Raw genomic sequence first — 9,288 nt, 5'->3', positions numbered from 1 at the left:
TCCAACATTAAATCGTCGATTAACGTGAGAGTAAATAATGACCTACCATTTTGATATGTGAAAATGCGCAGTTTCATAAAGCTTGTTTTCAGTTCATTTTATGCTGATGGGCTAATTGGGACTAAATATATAGTTTAAAGTGAAATTCAATTCCAAACCCGAATGATTATCGACTGCCACGCTGTTTAATGACTTGTCCTAGAATACGCATTGGGTGAAAACAGATCGCAAGTTGCACGTTTCCTTTTTCACGCTGGATTACAATGCAAGTCAAGGAAGGAGTTTGGACTGCTCCCTTGAATGGGGAAGGAGGGAGAATGAAGTTGGTTGAAGCAAAGAAATGTGACTCTTTTTTACGATGTATTTTACACAGCCGAACCAGAACGAAAATTACAGCCCTGCCTTCATTTTTTTTTGACTAGTACCTAGAGAGGTTGTGTTGTTTCTCCCGAGAGATCTAATCTTACCAGTTAATCTTGTAACAGACGATGCTCCATATAAAATCCAACATTCATTCTGCCCGATTATCTCCAGACTTTTGCTGGCACCAGTCTGACTGGTGTCAAGATTCTTCGAGTTTCGATTGCAATAAGCGAGAGATTGTTTTCCTTTCCATTGGTCTCGGTGCAAACGGGTTTCTCATGAACTAGAATTGTAAGAATTTCCTGGAAAAGCAACGACTGTGCACAATTGAAACAAAGTAACATTATTTTAAATTCTCTTTTGTGAAAACTTTTTCATGTTCTATTTTCCTTCTCACAACACGCATCCTGTGTATAACAGGTTGTATAACTACCAGGATAAATGGTGTTACCATCTCCTAGGCATCTTTGAGTCCGTTTGAGCTCCCTTTAAGCTGAAAATTGGTGCAAATTCCAATAACGACCCCTTCGAAATAACGACCCTTTTCCCGGGAACTGTGAAAGGTCGTTGAATCGAGAGTTGACTGTATATTTGATTGGTAAAATTATTGATAATTTTTCCATTACACTGATATACCTATTCTGCTAGAGTACCGATTAATTTGTCCCATCCCTACTATGTAGTAAATCCCGTATGTGTGCCTAAACCTACGTAATTGCTGAAATGCATTACACTGGGGAACAGTGAAATTGCGGCACAGTGTTTGAGAGCTAATTTAGGGCAATTTCATGCTGCTGAATAATGATATAATAATATATTTCCTGAATTGGCTCTAATTTATGAAATAAATGCAACTAAACCAAAATGGCGGAAACATAAGACATACCTATAAATGAACTTCCAACAACAATTTATTATTTCTTTTTGTGATTACAATCATTATTATAGAAATAAATTTATATAGGCCTATGATCAAAATAATTAAGAAAATATGTACACAATGAAGTAACAAACTATGTGAAACGTTTTCTATACGATTTCCTGCTGTATTGCTTTTGAGGACAATCCCTCTGTAAGCTCCAACAGTAGTCGGCCATCACGTGGCGATCCCACCGTCCCGGGTACCTTTCTTCCATTATCCTTATATCCTGAAGCAACCTTTCTCCCTGTTCTTCACTAAAATTACCAACGTTCTCAGGGAATCTGTCAATGTGGCTATGTAGAAAATGTATCTTCACACTCATATTAGCTCCCAATTTCTCAAAATTTTTCAACATATTTCCAACTATATCGGGTAGTTTTCTGCTCTGTGATTTCCAAAAAGTGTTTTGACGATGGACACAAAGCTTAGCCAGGCCTCAGATTCGATGTAAGACATGTAAGTTGTAAAATTGGTATCATTTTTAAGTGTACGAATTTGTGGTGGTCCGTCAAAGATTCCTGCCTTCAATTTTTCAATACTTAGTCCTGGAAAAGTGTGGCATATATATTTGAAACAATCATCACTTGTATCTAAGGCCTTGACAAACTGTTTTATCAACCCAAGTTTAATATCCAGTGGCGGAAGGATGATTTTGTCCCTATCTATCAGCGGTTCATGAATGATATTAGCTTTTCCCACTAATATTTTCCCTTGGGGGTCAAACTTTTATCGTCCAATGCTTTTCTCTAGCACGACTATCCCACAAACATAGGAAACAGGGATATTTTGTGTACCCACTTTGCTGTCCTAGTAAAAAAATCACCATCTTCAAATCCACACACACGAGCCACTTATGTTCAGCATATTCAATTTTTTCCTAAAACCATTTTTATGTTTTGGTATTCTTCCTTAAGGTTTGTTGAGTGTCCGATATATTGCCTAGCAATGCTTCATAAGTTGCCTAGCAACAATTTACAAATAAATAAATAAGTTTATTATGGGAATTTCAGTCCATTATCAAATTTTAATATTACCGAGAAAAGCGTAGAGTAATTTTACCTCCTATATTTTCCATGGTGTGTTTTTTTTATAACTGGAGTCAATTCAACTGAACCAATCATACAATTGGCAATAACAGCTGTTTTGTGTGCTGAAACTGTTATTAAACTTTATGCCGCAAAATAAAATCTTTTTTTTGTTCCCCAGTGTTATCATTCTTCATGAAGCATAACTTGTCTATTTCGTGACTCAATCACAAAAAGCAAAACTAAACAATGGTTTCACAAGAATGCTCTATACGCAACAATTTTCTGAAATATACCAAAAAACTAATACTAGTACCTTCAAAGAGTAAAATCTAACAATACAACACTTTGTGCAGTTAGGAAACAGTTAGTCCCCAGTCCCCTCCACCCAATAAGTCGTGCTTTTCGTAGTTTTTGGTGCAAGAAACAAGAGTATGCAGCCTGGATACGTGGACATTAAAATTACGTTACTCTTTTGTTATGAATTATGAAATTTCTACTTACAGTAGTCCACTGTGTAAAAGTATTAAACATTGATTTACGTGAGAGACTAATCTACCTACTATTGTTGACATAAAAAAATATCAAAAGATGATAACTTACTTCACATAATATCTTGTAGATTAGCTGCAATTTAACACATGTTTTTCGTTGAAAAAATATATTGGTGACCCTTTGAACACTGGTGACCTACTAAGATAAGTGCACAAATTTTCTTTCTACAATCAAGAGTTTCTTCCTAACACAGAAAACCTGTTGCTTTTCCTTGTTTCTTAAATACATTTTTACTAGGGCTGAGCCAATACCGATGTATCGGTGAGTATCAGTTGATTCTATTACCGATACCATCAGATGCCAAAGATTTTCAGTGGCTAGAAGAGCGGGCAAAGGCAACAGCTCGTCTCAACATTTGTCCTTTTTAAAAGTTCGTTCACCCTTCCTTGTGGCAGATCGGGAGTCCAGCACAGGAAGTTCCATAGATTTTCTTAGAAACACTGGATAAAACCACACCCTCCTGGGAAGCAAATTTCGCTGTTATACTGGTGAAAAATCAGTATATAAAATCATCATATGGTTTTAAAAATGTGAATATAATCCTAAATAACATATCCCTTCTAATAGCATATTTATGTCGTTACCAGAATATTAAGTTTATTCCTATATAAAGGGGTCCATTTTTGCTTCTCAAATATTTAGAGCAGGATTAATCAATTTTCCGTGAATTGCATAACACTCAGGATAATTCTGACTTCAGAAAGTGTAGCGTTGCTATATAAACACTAAAGTTTGTGTTTAAGAGTCTATTTCACATTTTGCAGTTCATTTCGCATTTGTGACAAAACGGTGGGAAAATGCACATTGCACCTTTCAGAAACATGAAAAATTAACATTACAATGTGTTACTTCACATTTCGTGTTTTCGTTAAAAACGAAGTATGCATGCCTCTACCCATAGGGCATCTGGTTCTGAAAGACTATAAAGGACACTTCGAGACACTTCCAGTAATGTTAAAGTAGAGAAATTAAACCGCAGGGGTGCAAATCGACAAATTTTCAGTGTGGAAAATGTACAAGATTTGTAGACACGGGGAAAAATCTTAAAATTCTACATGCTACGAGTGTCTGATCTGGACAGAACAGTTGAGCATGCCCCTCTTGTATTTCCCTGTAATTTTGTTCCTCCATTGAAATACATGTTTTCTTAATTCAAGTTATGAGACATGTAGAACATGACTGGGCTGGGGAAGAGGTGGAAGGTGAGAACGTCTGGTAGCCAAACATGCCAAAATATTGGCTGGTATGTGTTTCTTTCTCATACAAAAAATTACACACTTGTAATTTCTACTTTGCCACAAGAAAACATGTTGGGAGGTCACCATCTCATAGCGAAACAATATTTCTTTTCTGAAACTAAGTTTGTCAACTATTAGCAATCAAATAACTTATGATATACTTTCAAACTCATTCAACACAAACATCTTCACTACATAGTATTCCTGAAATTGTATTTAAAAAACATTGTAGATAAGATACATTCCAGAGGGAATTGTGCAAATATCTGACTGGGAACTTGGAGGTTATTTAAGGATTAACAATTATGTTCTGAACATTCCATAAACCTTGTATCCATGTGTGTTACTTATTACGTTTCAACGGTTCACAACCATGGGAAGTCTTAAGGTGTTATGCTTCCGGCTCTGGCTACAGGATGTGCGAAATTTCAAATCTTCTGGGAAAAGCGTAACAACTTTTCTCCAGAAAGTTCGGCCTGTGTATGGGACTGGTGGCCACCCACCATCGTGAGGGAATTCGGGAGCTACGAATGAGTAGGCGTAACCCAGTCATGGAAACCTACAACTGAGGGGTTCGTCGTGGTGACTACACGTCACCCCATAACTGGTCGGATGATCTCTCACCTCAGCAGGTGGGAGTAAGGCTGACAGTTGGTTTGTATGCCCTGGTCCTAAGGGGCTGTCGCACCACAGGTTATTATTAAACATTAGAAATGAGATTTGTACATTCATCACAAGAAGTAATATTTTGACCAAAGTAAAAGGAATTATTAATCATCACAGAAGCATTGATTCTTATTTTCATGCTGGACCCTGTGGCAGAGTGGTTAGCACATCGTGCTGCGATGCCAAGGATCCCGGGTTCGAATCCTGCTCGGGCTTGGTTGTTTGTGAATTTCCATTCATCAATTTCATCACTCATCCCCATCTTCGCAAATTAGCCAAGAGGCACAAAATGCAAAGTAAAATAAACTAAATCAATCAATCAATCAATCTTATTTTCATGTTACGATCTTATAATAATTGAGCAGATATAGGTTTACAAATCTAACTAAGAAACTTCCCAACCACACAGACATGGGTTTTTCAACGATCGTGAGACTACTTTTGAAAAGTTTATTGTAGAGGAATATATCCCAAAATAAAAATCAGAAGTAATCATGTATTTTAGATCTAAATTAGAATTTTAAACATAAAGCAAGTTATTGAACTAATTTAGGTGAGTAGTTAAGGTTACAGACTTATTTTGGAGGTTTCAGGTTCATATAACATGGCTAGCCAACTCAGCATGGTTTTCCTCGGTCACTCCAGGAAAATGGTGGGATTATACATTTGGTGAAGACCATGGACACCTCCTTGTCACTCTAATTCCATTGCCCTTTCATCTCGTTGCAAATAGTATGAACAAGTGACATTAATTAATCACCAACTAAAAAAAAGGTTTGCGTTCTTCACAATTGACCAGCCTACCACGTCCTATCACTTGCAACATACAAAATACAATATGTATGTTGTGTGGAGAACAAAGAAAAACAAAAAGAGAAAAACACATATAATTTATGGTTGATGATGTCGAAATAGTTACAGCATTTTGAAGTTACACTGTTGCAAATGTTCAATTTCTATTGTATTTTTCATTATTTAAACAATGTGGTGAAACTCGCATGTAACATGGTTAAGATGTATTGTTGCACTTCCTTGGAGCAGTTATGTTTTGACGTTTGCACTAAAGATTCCTAATAATACACAAATTCACCCTCCGCCAGTGCAAAATTTATACAATAAGAAATGTACAAACATCTTGTTTCAGAATCAAGCAAGAGAACGACTTCTGACATTATTATTTATGCTTTATTAAAAAAAATATATATTTCAAACTTACCTCATTTTCATGAAAGTTCAAAGTTTTACCTGCATGTGTGTATATTAAATTGATGAATGAAATTTGTCCATACATATTCTCTAATGTAACTTGCCTATGCTCTTCCAAAGATACATATGTGTATAATGATAGCAGTGTCAACTTTCCTGTATTTTATTTCTTGTACAGTTTCTTATTTAATACCTAAAAACATGTAAAGTATGGAAAAATAAATAATTTTTATCATTTCGAGCCTTTACATGTTGTGCTTTTATGTAAATAGTTTCAGTGATTGTTATTGGAACAGGTAATGCGATTCTGCAAGCTACAAAACAATTGGTGCAGAATGTATTGATTCTTGCATGGCCAAGAGCAAATGCTTCTTTCAGTGAACAAAATGGATTCTCTCGGGCAATTTACATTTTATCCGAAAGCCTGTGTTCAAAGGTTCGAGGGGTGCCAAGACCCAAAAGCCAATCTCGGTTCCATGTAATACACCCTGGTAAGTGGTGCCAAGGAGGCTCTGGCACCTGGATCCACGGGCCAGGATAATCCTTTGTGGGACTGTGTTTGTTCTTGTCTGTGTTGAGTACCCCCATTACAGCTTTTAACATAGGTAAAGAGATTTTACTCTTTAGAGACGAGTACTGCACGAGACCACTTTCGCTTGCTCATATTTGTTCGATACTCCCACGCTCAAGTGTATAAAAGCAAATATTTCAATGTGACAATAATCGTAGTAAATATATATATGTAAAAATCTGCCCTGGTAGTTTCAGCCCATAATCATTTCATTTTCATGTATCACTATGTATTGGTAAGGTAGACTAAACTACATTTTAACATGGAGATGATGACTACGTTCGATGATGTTCGAGTGTTATTCGCTGGAGCAAAGAAGCTGTCAATTCCATACATTATCTAGCGTCGTTCGTGCGAACTATTAGACGCTCAAGCAAAAAGCCCTCACTACAGCACACTATCGGAGTGTAGTTTTAGTTTGTTGAGTAATGAATGAATAAATTGGTTTAAAAAATGTAGTGAGGAAGTTTTTAACAATTCATCTTGTATGTATGCATTGCTTGCATTGTAGAATTACCCTGCCAGTAAAATGCAAGTTTTTCCTTCAAAAATAGGTCTGAAAAACAGGGTGCGCCGATATTCAGTTTTTTGATTATCTTCTTTCTGGAAATTTTCTCTGTTCCGAGTTAGACGATTTCTTTCTCCTTGCGGTGTGTGATGAAGAAGATTAAAATGTATCTTTTCTAGCTAGATTAGGTAAGTTATTTGTTGAAAGTAGTCTTGCATATTATTTTATATTTGAAATACAGGGTGTCCGGGCTTCAGGTAAACAAAAAGAACATGCTATAACTTCGAACAAATTGATAGAAATGTGCAAGCAAATACTCATTCGATAGAAAATATCTTTAAGATTTTATAGGCAACACTGCAATTGCCACACTGCACGCTGCATGATGGGAAATTGCAAAATCATTAGGTATACAAATGAAAAGAGCAGAATTTCTTAAGCAGCTTGTTATGAATGAAATGATTTTTACGTTACAAGTTACAAATAATGGAAGGAAACTATGTATGAACTAGTCATAATCGTAGAAGAATAGCTGAAAGTGTTCGTGTCAATAAAACTCAATATGAGCACCATTTGTAGCTCTACAGATATCAAAATGATAATCTACCTCTTGCCACACATTGACACGCATTTGGGGCATTATAAGGTGAACTGCATTATTGATACATTCTCTCAAATCTGCCACATTTCGAATTTTTGTTTGGTACACAATGTCCTTAATGAATCCCCAAGCAAAAAAAGTCTAATGGCGTCAAATCTGGGGATCTTGGGGGGGGGGCCAAGGTATCGACCCACCTCGTCCAATCCACTGTTCAGGAAATGTCCGATTGAGCAACGCTGTGATGTCTCTGTGATAGTGATGAGGGGCCCCATCCTGCTGGAAAAGAAAATCTGGAGGTATCTGAGGAAGTACAAAGTTCTCCATCTCTAGGTAGACCTGTCCAGTCACTGTAGGCTCTATGAAAAAAAGAAAGGTCCTACCACGCCATTCTTATGCAGTCCTAACCAGACATTATTTTTGGTGTATTCCTTTCATATTCCATCAGCTGGTGAGGATTCCCACTACCCCACACACAACAATTATACTGATTTACCTTACCACAAACATGGAAGGTGGACTCTATCAAGAAAATTTTCATCTTCAATCCGGGTCGGCATTGTCACAGCGAAGTCTCTTCTCTTCTGTGGATCGTCTGGCTTAAGGTGTTGACGCAGTTGCACTTTGTACGCACGCAAACGTAGACGTTTGTGGACAACATCGTGTACTGTTGAACGAGGAATCCCTAGTTTTCTTCTTGCCTGTCTTACTGACTTCCGTGGACTCCTGCAGAATGAGTCCTGCACATGTTCAACAGTCTCTTCAGTTATAAGCTTCTTCGGATACTTCCCTGCCTGAGACAGCAAACTGCTGGTTTCCTTTCGAGTCTTGTCCCACTCATAACTGGTTTTGCGCGTGGGAGGATTCACATTCCATTCCATTCTGACACGCCGCTTAACACGTGTAACGGATTTCAATTCAACTAGCCAAAGCACGCACTGCACTTTCCGCTGCGGGGTCCACATCATGAATAACAAAGCAAGCAAGCATGCTCTGATACCTAACGATTTTGCGATTTCCCGTCATGCAGCATGGCAGTTGCAGTGTTGCCATGTTGGCTATAAAATCTTGAAGATATTTCCTATCGAATGAGTATTTGCTTGCACATTTCTATCAATTCATTCGAATATTATAGTATGTTCTTTCTGTTTACCTGAAGCCCGGACACCCGTTACTATATTTTCATTATAATTCAGTGTTAAAGATTTTTCCTCAAAAATGTGTATGCCAGCAAATACGGTATTTCTCTTGTAGTCTACAAACATTACCATTATTATACCTAGGGCTCGGAAGTTGTTGACCTAAAAAATCTAAAAAAATGACATAGAATGACCTTAAAATTATTAAAAAATGACCTAAAAATAATTTGCACCCTTAAAATGAAAACTTGATTTTTTTATAAATTACAAGACACTAGTTGAATAATATATGATATAACAGTTGGGCTGAAAAGTTCGTAGGCTGACTCATAGATGGCGTTACTAGAATTAAATCCATGTGATTTTTACTTAGTACTAACCTTCAAAAGATACGTGTATAAATTTCACAGCTGCCGGATAATTAGTTCGTGAGATATAGCATTGTGAGTGAAGCAGCTTTTGTTATTGTGAAAAAATGGATAAAAAATAATTTCGTG

Source organism: Lepisma saccharinum, chromosome 20, assembly GCF_977018435.1.
Source record: "Lepisma saccharinum chromosome 20, izLepSacc3.1, whole genome shotgun sequence".
NCBI classification, from domain to species: domain Eukaryota; kingdom Metazoa; phylum Arthropoda; class Insecta; order Zygentoma; family Lepismatidae; genus Lepisma; species Lepisma saccharinum.
The sequence above is the reverse complement of the archived record's forward strand: the minus strand, read 5'-3'. Positions refer to the sequence as shown.